The sequence below is a fragment of the Schistocerca americana genome, chromosome 3 (genome assembly GCF_021461395.2).
Source record: "Schistocerca americana isolate TAMUIC-IGC-003095 chromosome 3, iqSchAmer2.1, whole genome shotgun sequence".
Lineage (NCBI taxonomy): Eukaryota > Metazoa > Arthropoda > Insecta > Orthoptera > Acrididae > Schistocerca > Schistocerca americana.
In genome coordinates, this window is record NC_060121.1 from 334,405,189 (window position 1) to 334,420,603 (window position 15,415).

The 15,415-nt window shown below is 43.6% G+C and overlaps 1 non-coding gene across 1 annotated transcript; it reads left to right on the plus strand.

Moving 5' to 3' along the window:
- The first annotated feature begins 13,416 nt into the window (after nt 1-13,416).
- Trnal-caa lies at nt 13,417-13,491 on the plus strand. Its single transcript has one exon. It is a non-coding gene; the product is annotated as a tRNA-Leu (tRNA).
- Nucleotides 13,492-15,415: the final 1,924 nt, after the last annotated feature.

The following is a 15,415-nucleotide window of genomic DNA, read 5'->3' on the forward strand; positions in this document are numbered from 1 at the left end:
CAGCTGCTAAGTCCTATAGTGCTCAGAGCCATTTGAACCATTTGAACGGAAAACCTAAATCAGGATGGCTGGACGCGAATTTGAATCGTCGTCCTCCCGAATGCGAGTCCAGTATCCTGACCACTTCGCCACCTCGCTCGGTGTCTACGATTTCATGAATCCAAATAAGTTACTGCAGGTCACAGACAATTCAAGGCTAAATATCGCGAGCCACCACCTCAAAGCAAACTGTTATTAATTGGTGCAATCGTTTCACCGAAACCGGCTGTTATCACGTAGGGCGCCGGGTCAGGGTTGGCCAGCAGTCTCAGGCGCAACAGCTGAACAAGTTCGCCAGTCTTACATTCCTAGTCCGAGTAGATCAACGAGATGTACCACCTTAGAACTGAATGTACCAAGTGTTACAGTGGGGTAAAAATCACGAAATCGCCTGTCATTCAAACCCTACAAATTGGAGCTGTTACAAGCATTGAGAGAAAATGACAAAGAAAAACAAGCTGAATTTAGTGTAGAAATGTTTAACAAAATGCAGAGGCTGAAGATGATTTTCTTAATAAAATTGTGTTCAGCGATGAAGCCATCTTCCATACGTCGACGAGCTATGTCAACGGATAACCGAAGCAGTTGCAACCATACGTCAAGACTTGCTTCACAGGGTTTATCAAGGAAGTGATTACAGATGGGACAGTTGTCGTGTTACAAAATATTGCTACACTGAACATTTGTAAATAAAACTTTAAGATATATTACATTCAGTGTTGTAGCAAACATTTCTGTGCGCTATGACCTTTTTCACTGTTAAATGTTACTTTTGCATGGCTAATTTATAAACTCCCTTTCGGTATAATTTCAAGCCAAATCAATGCAATCTGACGAGTGAAATAAAGTTTCTCCCTGTGCAGGTACCACATGATGTGTTTGCGAGCACTATGGGACGTAGACAGTAGCAGATAAGCCTATGGAAGTTTGTGTCCCGTCGTGGCACATGTTCAGATAGCCGAATTTGTTAAGGCTACCGCTAGCGTAAAGCGGGGAATCCAGATGTGAGTCCTGGTCAGGCAAAAATTTTCATAACTTACTAGTAAATCGTATAGCTGTTGTCCGAAGGAACATTTCATCGATCTATACAAACACTGTAAAATACAAACACGGACCTACTGCAAAACAAAGGTCTTGTTTGATAATATTTATGTATTGTTTCTGACAAAATAGTTCACTGAAACTTCCTGGCAGATTAAAACCACTTGGTAGAGCACTTGCCCGCGAAAGGCAAAGGTCCCAAGTTCGAGTCTCGGCGCGGCACACAGTTTTAATCTGCCAGGAAGTTTCATATCAGCACACACGCTCCTGCAGAATGAAAATCTCATTCTGGAAAATAGCTCACTGTTTGAAGAACATAATAATGAAAATAAACTATGGAGCAATAACAGTTTACAGCCCTGATTAAGACACATGTCACGAAAATCGGAACCTTTTCACAATGAAGAACATGTAAAGTTAACTGCTTGGATTGCTGTAAGTTTTATATTGGACAAACGGAAAGGGAGGTTAGCACCTGGTTTAAGCGAAACACTATGGTAAGTGACAGAAACCCTCCACTTTTGCTGCACACTTAGAAGACTCCAGCCACAAAGTATCTAGTATTAGTGGATCACTACAGATCTAAATCATGGACGTGGTGGAGGAGATATTTATGCCTATCTAAGGGACCAATCTGTTAGACTTTTAAATGAATAAAAGGATCTGCTAAGTGGAGAAATTCTTGACAATTTTGCGCACGTTCTGCGACAAAGCGTTGCAGTGCCATGGGACGCGCAGTCGGTGATATAGGAGGAGGAGGAGATAAGCGTTTAACGTCCCCTCGACAACGGTGTCATTAGAAACGGAGCACTAGCTCATATTAGGGAAGTTTGGGGAAGAAAATCGGCCTTGCCATTTCAAGGGAACATCCTGGCATTTCCCTGAAGCGATTTAGGGAAATCAAGGATACCCTGAATTAGGATGGCCGGACGCAGGTATGAACGTCGTCCTCCCGAATGCGACTCTAGTGCGCTAACCACTCATTGCTCTAGTGACGGGGATACGTAACCATGGCGTGGAGGAATTATACACCCTTATAATAAATTGTGGTAGTTTTTTTATATTTTCAGTTTTTATCATACGGCTCCATGGGAAAAAATTTTAGCACTTTTATTACAAGAATGCTGAACTATACACTTTGGCTTTTATTTTAGTTTTATTCATATCAGTTTTACATCCACATGATAGAAAAACACACATGTGCACTATCTATGGAAGCTGAGTGAATCGACTTTGTACATCTGTGTATACCTCATCATAAAGCCTTTGCAACAGCTGTTTAGTCTTCACATGCCCACAGTAAAGATAGTGCGGCCAGAACAGGTGTCATGAGTGCAAAGGGACGTAAAATGTGTGTAGCTTTTAAAACTGTGACGTGCTCTTGTTCTTACAAATAGACACAGGAGAAAATATCTGCATGACATAACGTGCCATCGACGAATTATTTTGTAAACTAAGTTAGGTTTTTCATACAATATCACAAAACCACGTTCTTTTTATGTTTAATTCTCAAGTGTTTGCTATAACATAGAAGGAAACGTGATGCCTCCATTTTACAGATACTTCAGTATGGTTCAGGCCGAAACTGTACTATCATACAACAACAAAGGAAAAATGACAGCTGTAGACCGTACTAAATCATTTACACAATCTTAACACATGTCCTATCGTCCTGCCCTTCTCCCTGTCAGTGTTTTTCCACACATGTTCTTTCTACCGCCAACTTTGAAGAGGATCTCATTTGTTATCCTGTTAGTTCTCAGCATCTTTCTGCATCAACACGTCTCACACGCTTTAATTCTCTTCTTTCCCGCCGGACGTTTTGATCGAGCGGTTCTAGGCGCTTCAGTCTGGAACCGCGCGAGAGGGATGTGTGTGATGTCGTTAGGTTAGTTGGGTTTAAGTGATTCTAAGTTATAGGGGACTGATGACCTCAAATGTTAAGTCCCATAGTGCTCAGAGCCATTTGAACCATTTGAATCTTCTTTGCCTCTTTTCCTACAGTCAAAAATTCACGTCTGCGAAAATAAGCACTAAAAATAGATTTTGCTGACATTTAGTTATAGAGATTCTACAGTACCAGTTTTGGGTTGGATTTGAACCACGAGTAAATCGACTCGGTGAATTTCTGGGCCGCTGAAAGCATTAAACAGTTCTAAGAGGGCGTCCTTTTGCACTGTGACTAATCCACATCCGTGCAGCGAGGCCCTCATTCGTCGTTGAACCGGACGTGTCTCGTGTAAAAGGCCGCGCTTATCGCGATGTGTTTGACCTGGTATCGCCCCCTTCAGGGGCGCCGAGCTTCACCGCGGCCCGCCTGATTTGCTCCTGATCTTTGTCTGTGTCAAGGCGCGGCCGCCCACGCTCGTACCCAGCTGACTGCCGCAGGACCCAGGAGCTAGTCAGCACATAAGATCCGCCAGGACGGTAAAATAAGCTATTTTGTAAGAGCATCCTTTTAAACTAAAATCGTGAGCCTTGCGAATGCTTCGATGGTATCATACACATTTCCTTATTTTGTGCTAATCTTTCCACAATTGCATACATTCTACACCCAACTTACTCTGTGATCTGTTTTGTATCTTCTACTCGTTCTCGTCCCCTACTATTTACTGCTCTACTGTTCCTTCCAGTGACAAGTTAGCTTCTCCAGTCTTCCATAGACTCAAATGTTTTTTATTCCAGTCTTGGATCAGAACATAAAGTCCTTCGACGATGACCGGTTTCTAGGCGCTTCAGTCCGGAACCGCGCAGCTGCAACGATCCCAGGTTCGAATCCTGCCTCGGGCATGGATGTGTGTTATGTCCTTAGGTTAGTTAGGTTTAAGTAGTTCTAAGTTCTAGGGGACTGATGATCTCAGATGTTAAGTCCCATAGTGCTTAGAGCCATTTGACCGGTTTCAGTCAGTAATGACCATTTTCAGATCTTCTTTATAAATAGTACACATCTAGTGGGCAGTCTATCTTTCAAACCAATACAGTATTTCCTGTCACAATATACTGTTATACAAACTGGGAATGTACATATAAAATAAGGTAAGGCATATCTGTTCTACACCATGTCCTAATGTGATAAAGCTGTAATGACATCGTCAAAACATATCAATACACTCAGCAAAGCATTGTCACGTAGAACTAAAATATGGTGTAATGTAGGCCACATCGTCCACACGGTCATTTTGCAACTGGCGTTACTGTAAAAAACATACTGAAGTGCAGTAGCTACCAGAAATGTGTTTGCCTACATGCTTCCCAGATGTCGCTACTGTAGGCTTAGATGTATTCTTCATTTACGTAAGAACCATAATATGATGAAAATACAGTCGGTAAAATACATATATCACACTTTTAAATTTTGATAATTACTATAGAAACCAGTTACGATAAAATAAAAGATGAACACAGTAACATGTAAAATTATTTAAAGGAAATGTATAAAGGTAATAGGTTTTGACACATTTCTGGTGAATTTACGCTCGAAAATAAAATGTACATAATACACTGCCTATAGCAACCTAAAAATTACCTATGAAAGATAAACTGTCTATATGAGAAAATAATTGTATGGAACAAAAGACAGACTTTTTTCCTCACCTATTCGCTTCAGTATTTTTTCATTTCGTACTTTAACCGTCCACCTAATTTTTAACATTCATCGATGGCACCACATTTCAACTGTTTCCAGTTTCTTCTTCTTGAGATTTCCGATGGTCCTCCGTTTCATTTTCATACACTGCTGTAGTCCACACCCACACTTATAGGAGTATCGTCCTCACATTTCTGTCACTTTGTAGGGGTAAGCACTAAGTATCTACAACCAAATTATTCGTCTGGCGTAGCGGTAATAAATGACAAGGATTTTTTTTGTCAGTCTACGATCGGTAGCGAAATGGAAACTGCAGTGAAAATCAAAAACGTTTTATTCGCAACATTTACTTACGCCTTCCAGCTCCTTGAACACACAGTCACAGCTAGGACTTAGATACCCGTCTTATCGTGGTACCAACTTTCCCATACCCCCGTCACAGAAAGCAGCCGCCTTTCATTCCTGACAATTTCCTATGCTGGTATGCAGTTCGTTGTCTGCACCAAAAACCCATCCTCAAAGACGGCGGTTCATTTGGTTGAAGAAATCAAAATCAGAGGGAGCCTGTTCCGGGCTGTACAGTGGGTGATGAAGCACTTCTCATCTGAAACGCTGCAGGAGCGTCTTCGTTCCACCTGCAGTGTGTAGCCGAGAATTATCATGAAGATGAAAACGCATGATACCAGAGAAACTGCGCAACACCTCTGCTCAAAACTTCACCGAATTTTCACTATGTTAAACGATATGAGGTTGAAAAAAGACTCGTATGTACACAAAACGTCCTAGTGAATCTGAGGAAGCAATACGAAAATCCCTTCGATAGTTCCTGAGATAGCTTTCACATAGGCTATAGACAGAGAAACGTGGCAGGGGAATTCAGTTTGTAATATGTACAGATTTGATACCAGTAGAGCTCTTATATCAAGGAAATGTTTCTTTCCCTGCGGCAGTAGCAGCAGTTGTGGTAGTACTAATAGTAGTACTTTAATTCATCCTTGGATCACATTTCCCAGGATATTTGACATGTCTTGGTTTACATCTCCAGAACAAAAATGTATGTTTCGTATGCATGGGCAATTACCTATTTACAGGTCTAATTAAACAAGAATGGAACAGGTAGTTAGCGACAGCCACATAGTAGGAACAGACCCAGCAGTCGTAGCGGGTAGCACACTGGAGTTGCATTCGGGAGGGCGGTGGTATAGCCGTTCAGATTTAGGTTTTCCCTGATTGTCTTAAATCACTTAAGGCAAATGCAGGGATGGTTTCTTTGAAAGGGTCTGCCGATTTCCTTCCCCAATTTCTTCCTCACAGGAATATGTGCTCTGTCTCTAATGACATAGTCGTCGACAGTACGATGAACCCAAATCCACTACCAGCATAACGGCAGTTGCCTGAAGCACTTTAGGGAAACGAACGAGAACATGCAGTCAGGATGACCGGACGGAGATAATAGTCTCTACACTCCAAAATACGAGGCAAGTCTAAAACAGAGCAAAATAATTCGGTGTATCCCGATTGTACAGTAGCATTTTGCTTATACATTCTTGGAAGTAAGTTATTATATAATGCAAAAACCTAGTGTTACATCTCGACACCGACCACAGCGCACGACACATACACTTTATTTCATAATGTAGAAACCTAATTAATATCTTTCTTGATTCGACCACAGTGTGTAATATTGCTTACGAGATAAGAGAATCCCTTGCTTGTTCTACCACAGTGTCCTCCCCATCTTTGATATTTAGCGAATTTCATTTCTTCTTTCGACCAATCTTGATCATTTTCGTCTATGATTTGTTTCTCATTCTGTGATATTCTATGCTAAGTATTCCGTTAACTCCCCACAAAAAGTTGAAAGCTGCTACTAGTTGTTGGCTTTTAGTCTGACTGCATAACTAATATGACTCCAGTACAAAAGCCCTGAAAATATTCCCCTTCTTTTACAAAATTTTGACCCATGATTGCAAAGCTACGCGAGGTGACTTCTATTAATGAAATATTAGGTATTAAGCACATTTTCATGGCGCAACAGAATAAATGAAGGGGCCTCTAACATACCTTAATGTAATGCAAAATCAAACCAAGACATTTGATTTTTCTAAAGTAACCTGTAAATGTAGGTGCGTCTATTCTTAGATAAACTGCATCTTGTATTGCCTAGCTTCTAATAGTAAGAAATGTAAAGCTCAAAATAACCATCTCAGGTATGCAGCATATGACTAGAAGTTTTCTGTAGCTCATACATACTTTATATTGGCTGAAAGTTGCTTGCGAAGAAGAAGCACACTACCTGCCAGATGCAGTCTCTCATTATTTTAATTCTGCGGAAGGCAGATTGTATTACGGTGAGCTGTGCTCGCATCAACTACGAACGTCGACAAAGAATAAATCTTCTTCTTAGGTCTTCAACCATCAGGCTGGTTAGCAGCAGCTCGCTGTACCTTTCTGTCTTCGGTTTTCCCCTTGAGAGCGGTGTAGGTGGTACAGCTGGTATCCTTCATGATCCGGTTGATGTATTCCAGTCTCGGTCTGCCTCCTGTGTTCTTCTTCCCTTTATTGTCCCTTCAATGATACTTTTAATGACACCATCATGTCTCAGCAGATGGCGACCCAAGTGTCCCTTCTGTGTTTCATGAGCCTTAGAAGACAAGGCTTCCCTTCCTCCAATCTGTGGAGTACTCTTCGTTTGATATCTTGTCTACCTAAATCTTGAGTATTCTACGGTAACACCAAATCTCGAAGACTTATTTAGTTTTCCTGCTGGTCCGTGTATTCATGTTTTACTTCTGTACAGCAGCACACTCCAGACAAACGTCTTTATGAGGTCTTTCCTGAGATGTTCGTTCAAGCTGGTGAATGTGAACAAGTTTCTTCTCTTATTAAAAGTAGCTTTCAATAGCCTTCCTTGATCTTCCGTCTGTGTAAGTTTACTCGCTAGGTAGGCAAAGGATTCTACGGTCCTCTTTGTTAAGTGAGCGTTGGGCAACGGAGTTTTGTCCGCTCATTACTAAGGTTTTTGTATAACCTTTATTTATTTTCATGTTATAGGAAGAACAGACGATGATTTCAATCTGGCGCAGAATCCTTATAATTGTTCTGTTTCTTCACTTAATACTGCGATATCATCAAAAATCTCTGCATGCCTTTTTTCTTACCATGAATTTTAATTTCTCTCATAGCTCCCAGTTTCTCCCTAGCTTCATCTATTGCTCCATAAATATATCCATTAGAGAAGACAGGAGAAAGTAGCAACTGTGTCGAAGACTGTTTTTAATAGCAGCTTCTTCTTGATGTTCTCCACAGCTTATCACAGCCACCTCTTCTCTATACAAGTCTGTACTACTCTTCTATCCTCGTGCTTTATACAAACATCTCTCATCATCTTAAAAAGTTGCAGCCAGTCTACCCTCTTGAATAATTTTTCTAAGTCGATGAAGGTAATATACACTCCTGGAAATGGAAAAAAGAACACATTGACACCGGTGTGTCAGACCCACCATACTTGCTCCGGACACTGCTAGAGGGCTGTACAAGCAATGATCACACGCACGGCACAGCGGACACACCAGGAACCGCGGTGTTGGCCGTCGAATGGCGCTAGGTGCGCAGCATTTGTGCACCGCCGCCGTCAGTGTCAGCCAGTTTGCCGTGGCATACGGAGCTCCATCGCAGTCTTTAACACTGGTAGCATGCCGCGACAGCGTGGACGTGAACCGTATGTGCAGTTGACGGACTTTGAGCGAGGGCGTATAGTGGGCATGCGGGAGGCCGGGTGGACGTACCGCCGAATTGCTCAACACGTGGGGCGTGAGGTCTCCACAGTACATCGATGTTGTCGCCAGTGGTCGGCGGAAGGTGCACGTGCCCGTCGACCTGGGACCGGACCGCAGCGACGCAACGGATGCACGCCAAGACCTTAGGATCCTACGCAGTGCCGTAGGGGACCGCACCGCCACTTCCCAGCAAATTAGGGACACTGTTGCTTCTGGGGTATCGGCGAGGACCATTCGCAACCGTCTCCATGAAGCTGGGCTACGGTCCCGCACACCGTTAGGCCGTCTTCCGCTCACGCCCCAACATCGTGCAGCCCGCCTCCAGTGGTGTCGCGACAGGCGTGAATGGAGGGACGAATGGAGATGTGTCGTCTTCAGCGATGAGAGTCGCTTCTGCCTTGGTGCCAATGATGGTCGTATGCGTGTTTGGCGCCGTGCAGGTGAGCGCCACAATCAGGACTGCATACGACCGAGGCACACAGGGCCAACACCCGGCATCATGGTGTGGGGAGCGATCTCCTACACTGGCCGTACACCACTGGTGATCGTCGAGGGGACACTGAATAGTGCACGGTACATCCAAACCGTCATCGAACCCATCGTTCTACCATTCCTAGACCGGCAAGGGAACTTGCTGTTCCAACAGGACAATGCACGTCCGCATGTATCCCGTGCCACCCAACGTGCTCTAGAAGGTGTAAGTCAACTACCCTGGCCAGCAAGATCTCCGGATCTGTCCCCCATTGAGCATGTTTGGGACTGGATGAAGCGTCGTCTCACGCGGTCTGCACGTCCAGCACGAACGCTGGTCCAACTGAGGCGCCAGGTGGAAATGGCATGGCAAGCCGTTCCACAGGACTACATCCAGCATCTCTACGATCGTCTCCATGGGAGAATAGCAGCCTGCATTGCTGCGAAAGGTGGATATACACTGTACTAGTGCCGACATTGTGCATGCTCTGTTGCCTGTGTCTATGTGCCTGTGGTTCTGTCAGTGTGATCATGTGATGTATCTCACCCCAGGAATGTGTCAATAAAGTTTCCCCTTCCTGGGACAATGAATTCACGGTGTTCTTATTTCAATTTCCAGGAGTGTATGTGTCTTCAGCCTTCTTTAACCTTTCTCAAACTAATCGTAAGGCCAGTATTGCTTTTCGTGTGCCCACACCTCTTCTAAAGCCAAGTCTGTGATCATTGCATCTGTCTTGCCTTCGATCGACCTTCGAATGATAGAGGTGTGGTACCAAACTGAGCGTCCTATTTGCAGATGCTTTCTTTGGTATTGGCACTGTGACACATTTCTAAACTCTGTTGGTAGCTCCCTGGTTTCGTAAATAACTAGTGTGACATGGAATAGTTCTTCCTGTAGCTGTTCTTCAGCAGCCCTCCTGGGTTCTGCTGGTATACCACCAACTCCAATAACTTCCCCAGGTTTTAGCTGCCTGACTGGAAGATCGAACTCCGTCTTCTTCCGAATCAACTTCCACAGCGTTCTCCAGTTCCAGAGCTTCATTATATCCTGCATGTAGTTTTTCAAGGTATTGTTTCCACCTTGCTGCTACGCCTTTCTGCTCGTGTAATATTATTCCATCTTCATTTTGAACTCGAGTGCATTTTATTCGTCTGTTTCCACACAACTTTTTAACTGATTTATAGATTCATTCCAGCTTTCCTACCCTGATCATTCCATTTGCCTCTTTGAATTAGCCCTCCAAGAATTGTACTTTAGTCTTTTTTGACTTCCGGTTGATTTCATTCCTCAATACTCTATATTGACTTTGCCCTTCCTCAGAGTTGTCTTGTTACACTGTACGTCTTAAATTTATTTTTGTCTTTATGCTTTCTGTGCTCAATTTTTTGATCTTTGCCTACTGTCTCCCAGCTACTTCGATTTCAGGTCGTAGAATATAACTTTTCAAGCACTCCCATCTTTCTTCAACATTTCCGATGTTGCTAATAGCTGTAGTCATGTTTGTTTGTTTCTTGTACACTATGTGATCAAAAGTATTCGGACACCCCCAAAAACATACGTTTTCATATTAGGTGCGTTGTGCTGCCACCTACTACCAGATATCCATATCAGCGACCTCATTAATCATTAGACACCGTGAGAGAGCAGAATGGGACGCTCCGCGGAACTCACGCAACGTGATCAGGTGATTGGGTGTCACTTGTGTCATACGTGTGTACGCGAGATTTCCACACTCCTAAACATCCCTAGGTCCACTGCTTCCGATGTGATAGTGAAGTGGAAACGTGAAGGGACACGTACAGCACAAAAGCGTACAGGCCGACCTTTTCTGTTGACTGACAGAGACCGCCGACAGTCGAAGGGGGTCGTAATGTGTAATATGCAGACATCTATCCAGACCATCACACAGGAATTCCAAACTAAATCAGGATCCACCGCAAGTACTACAACAGTTAGGCGAGAGGTGAGAAAACTTGGATTTCATGGTGGAGCGGCTGCTCATAAGCGACGACTAGCTTGGTGTAAGGAGCGTAAACATTGGATGACTGAACAATGGAAAAACGTCGTGTTGAGTGGCGATCCGATGGCAGGGTGTGGGTATGGCGAATGCCTGGTGAACGTCATCTGCCAACTTGTGTAGTGCCAACAGTAAAATTCGGAGGCGGTGGTATTATGATGTGCTCGTGTATTTCATGGAGGGGGCTTGCACCCCTTATCATTTTGCGTGGCACTATCACAGCACAGGCCTACACTGATGCCTTAAGCACGTTCTTCCTTCCTGCTGTTGAAGAGCATTTCGGGGATGGCGATTGCTTCTTTCAACACGATCGAGCACCTGTTCATAATGCACGGCCTGTGACGGAGTGGTTACACGACAGTAACATCCCTGTAATGAACTGGCCTGCACGGAATTACCACGAACTTGTAAATCAATTTCATCCAGATGTCCGGTTACTTTTGATCACATAGTGTATGTCGGTCTAACCACATCATTCTGTAGTCTATTCAGATCCATTTCTCAAAAATTATTGTCTTTCTCCTGTCACTATGTTATGGTCACTATCAATGTGTGAGCTTGGATAACTTCCAAATTATTTTATTTGATTCTGGAACCTTTTTTGTGGGGTTCTGCCCACTCGTGCCTTATAGGGTGCTTAAAGGGTGCAGCTTTCTCAGATACCTATACAACAATTCACAGATGGTTCAAATGGCTCTGAGCACGATGGAACTTAACTTCTGAGGTCATCAGTGCCTTAGAACTTAGAACTACTTAAGCCTAACTAACCTAAGGACATCACACACATCCGTGCCCGAGGCAGGATTCGAACCTGCGACAGCAGCGGTCGCGTGGTTCCAGACCGTAGCGCCTAGAACCGCTCGACCACCCCAGCCGGCCAAGCAAATCACATTAATAGTTTTTATTACAATAATGAAGATTGATAATACTTAACATTGTATTACAAGACCGTGTCGCAAGCGATGGTCGACATGTAAACAGTCAGTGTCCTTCACTGTATGCAATGTTCATGTAAGCAATGGATATGGATCACTAATAACAGCTATCGTAGCGGCCTCCTCGGGTCCGTCTTCTACTACTACGGTGTGCTAGTGCCCGACTACTACTGTGCAACCGAGGCTGGCAGGAGCGGCCCCTATATTCTCTCTGAGAGGCCGCTACTGTCGTGGTGCGGTCCTAGTCAGCGAGATATTGGCTGATGTCGTCTCACAGCGTTCTTTGCTCTTGCGTTCTTCATCTTCGTGCCGGCGCTTGTGTTTATGCCGGAACAATTTTGTAACTAGAATGAAGTCGATCTGATATCTCTTCCCATCTCTAGATGGCTTCCATGTATACCTTCTATGGAGATGATGTTGAAACCACGGATTGCGTATTACTAGTTATATTCTGCACAGATTTCTACTAATCTGTCTTCCCTTTCATTTCTTTCTCCAAACCCAAAAGTCTCACTATAGTGCAGTCTCTTTCCTCTCCCACAGATGCATTCCAGTCTCTGATAATGATAAGCTTGTCTTTTCCTTTAACCATACCTATAGCATCTTTTATCTCACCATAAATTCTTTACACTTCTTCTTCCAAGGGTGATAATGGCATCCACATATGGATTATATCTTTTTCAGTTTTGTGTTCAATTATACAAGTAGTATTCTTCCATCTGTTTTTTGGTAGCCTTCTCCTCTACGTCCGAGTTCCTTGCAAAGAACCACTCCTACCCCTCCTTCTCCCCATCATTTCTCTACGCAGCCCATCAGACTGTGTGGATAACTCTGTATTCGCCGCTCCAAAAGTCTCCACCATCTGGCCATCTCATCTCGCTCGCTCCTAGTAAGCAAATGCTCATTCTTGTCATTTCCAGCTTGAGGTTCTACAGTGCATCGCACCTCAGAATCGTCTGTATATTCCATGTTGTGATAAGTTTTCTTGTATTCTTCATAATCTTTATAATCTTCATTTTATTGAAAGCATAGACTTTTGCAGCACCCTCCCAGAGATCTGAATGGGAGAATGTTCCAGAATCTTTCGCAAAAGTACGATTGATATTCGTTACTGAAGTGAAACGAAACTACTGTTTCTTGGGATATCCTGCGGATCTTTAATGTTGTGGTTTCCCCGTGCCTACCACATCCAATGCAGTTGACTCGGGAAGAGTTCCTCGCGTGCAATAGATCTTCACCGGCACAGCCTCTCACAGAATTGACTGTTGGACTTGGTCGAGTGAGATTCCTTATTCCGGGAATCTTTTGGTCCCTGTGCTAGTTAGACATTTGGCACAAACGCTGCCTCCTCTATAAAACGAGGTGAGCTTGAGGACTTTCCTTTCATTGAGCCTAGGAACAAGGCGGCATTTCCTAATCTAATACATTAGAGAGGAAATGATATAAAGGATGTACAAATTGAGCATAATGTCGTAAACTTCAGAAATGTTTACGGGGGAAAAATAATAACACAGAGAAGTACAGCTGTGAGTACCGACCGTGAGTCGTGCTTCGGTAGCTCAGTTGGTAGAGCACTTGCCCGCAAAAGGCAAAGGTCCCGAGTTCGAGTCTCGGTCGGGCACACAGTTTTAATCTGCCAGGAAGTTTCATATCAGCGCACACTCCGCTGCAGAGTGAAAATCTCATTCTGGAATAACACAGAGATTTGAAAGTAATTAATTATTTGGTACATACGTTCTCCATCGGGCCACGTAGAAATATATTACTAGATATTCTCAAAAACAGAGAGAGAAACCCATATCTTTTCAAATGCACGTAGTACTCGTATTAAATGAGCGGGAAAGTAACGCGATACAGGAGCTGTACTGTATTCACGGACGACATTATGAAAAACCGATATTGATCCGATGGAGAATTGACTGATATTTTATTAATTATTAGCATTTAAAATGAGCTAGGTAATTCAGTAGTGGAAGAAACCTCATCCACATTAACAGCAAATATAAATATAAACATTTAAGAATCATCATAGTTGACGAAACAGGAGAAGGGGTATGAGCACCATAGTCATCAGGAAGAACACCGTTACACATTGGAAAAAGCCTCGATCGGAACAGTGAGATCTAATCTCTCTTATAATGAGAACACTCTTGCAAAGCTGGATTTGATTGGATTGTTTGAGGGAAGAGACCAAACAGCGAGGTCATCGGTCTCATCGGATAAGGAAACGACGGGGAAGGAAGTCGGCCGTGCCCTTCCCGGCATTTGCCTGGAGCGGTTTAGGGAAATCACGGAAAACCTTAATCAGGATGGCCGGAAGCGGGATTGAACCGTCGTCCTCCCATTGCAAAGCTGAAAAACATAATATGTGAAATTACATCTACATCTACATCTACATCTATACTCCGCGAGCCACCTTACGGTGTGTGGCGGAGGGTACTTATTGTACCACTATCTGATCCCCCCTTCCCTGTTCCATTCACGAATTGTGCGTGGGAAGAACGACTGCTTGTAAGTCTCCGTATTTGCTCTAATTTCTCGGATCTTTTCGTTGTGATCATTACGCGAGATATATGTGGGCGGTAGTAATATGTTGCCCATCTCTTCCCGGAATGTGCTCTCTCGTAATTTCGATAATAAACCTCTCCGTATTGCGTAACGCCTTTCTTGAAGTGTCCGCCACTGGAGCTTGTTCAGCATCTCCGTAACGCTCTCGCGCTGACTAAATGTCCCCATGACGAATCGCGCTGCTTTTCGCTGGATCATGTCTATCTCTTCTATTAATCCAACCTGGTAAGGGTCCCATACTGATGAGCAATACTCAAGAATCGGACGAACAAGCGTTTTGTAAGCTACTTCTTTCGTCGATGAGTCACATTTTCTTAGAATTCTTCCTATGAATCTCAACCTGGCGCCTGCTTTTCCCACTATTTGTTTTATGTGATCATTCCACTTCAGATCGCTCCGGATAGTAACTCCTAAGTATTTTACGGTCGTTACCGCTTCCAATGATTTACCACCTATGGCATAATCGTACTGGAATGGATTTCTGCCCCTATGTATGCGCATTATATTACATTTATCTACGTTTAGGGAAAGCTGCCAGCTGTCGCACCATGCATTAATCCTCTGCAGGTCCTCCTGGAGTACGTACGAGTCTTCTGATGTTGCTACTTTCTTGTAGACAACCGTGTCATCTGCAAATAGCCTCACGGAGCTACCGATGTTGTCAACTAAGTCATTTATGTATATTGTAAACAATAAAGGTCCTATCACGCTTCCCTGCGGTACTCCCGAAATTACCTCTACATCTGCAGATTTTGAACCGTTAAGAATGACATGTTGTGTTCTTTCTTCTAGGAAATCCTGAATCCAATCACAAACCTGGTCCGATATCCCGTAAGCTCGTATTTTTTTCACTAAACGTAAGTGCGGAACCGTATCAAATGCCTTCCTGAAGTCCAGGAATACGGCATCAATCTGCTCGCCAGTGTCTACGGCACTGTGAATTTCTTGGGCAAATAGGGCGAGCTGAGTTTCACATGA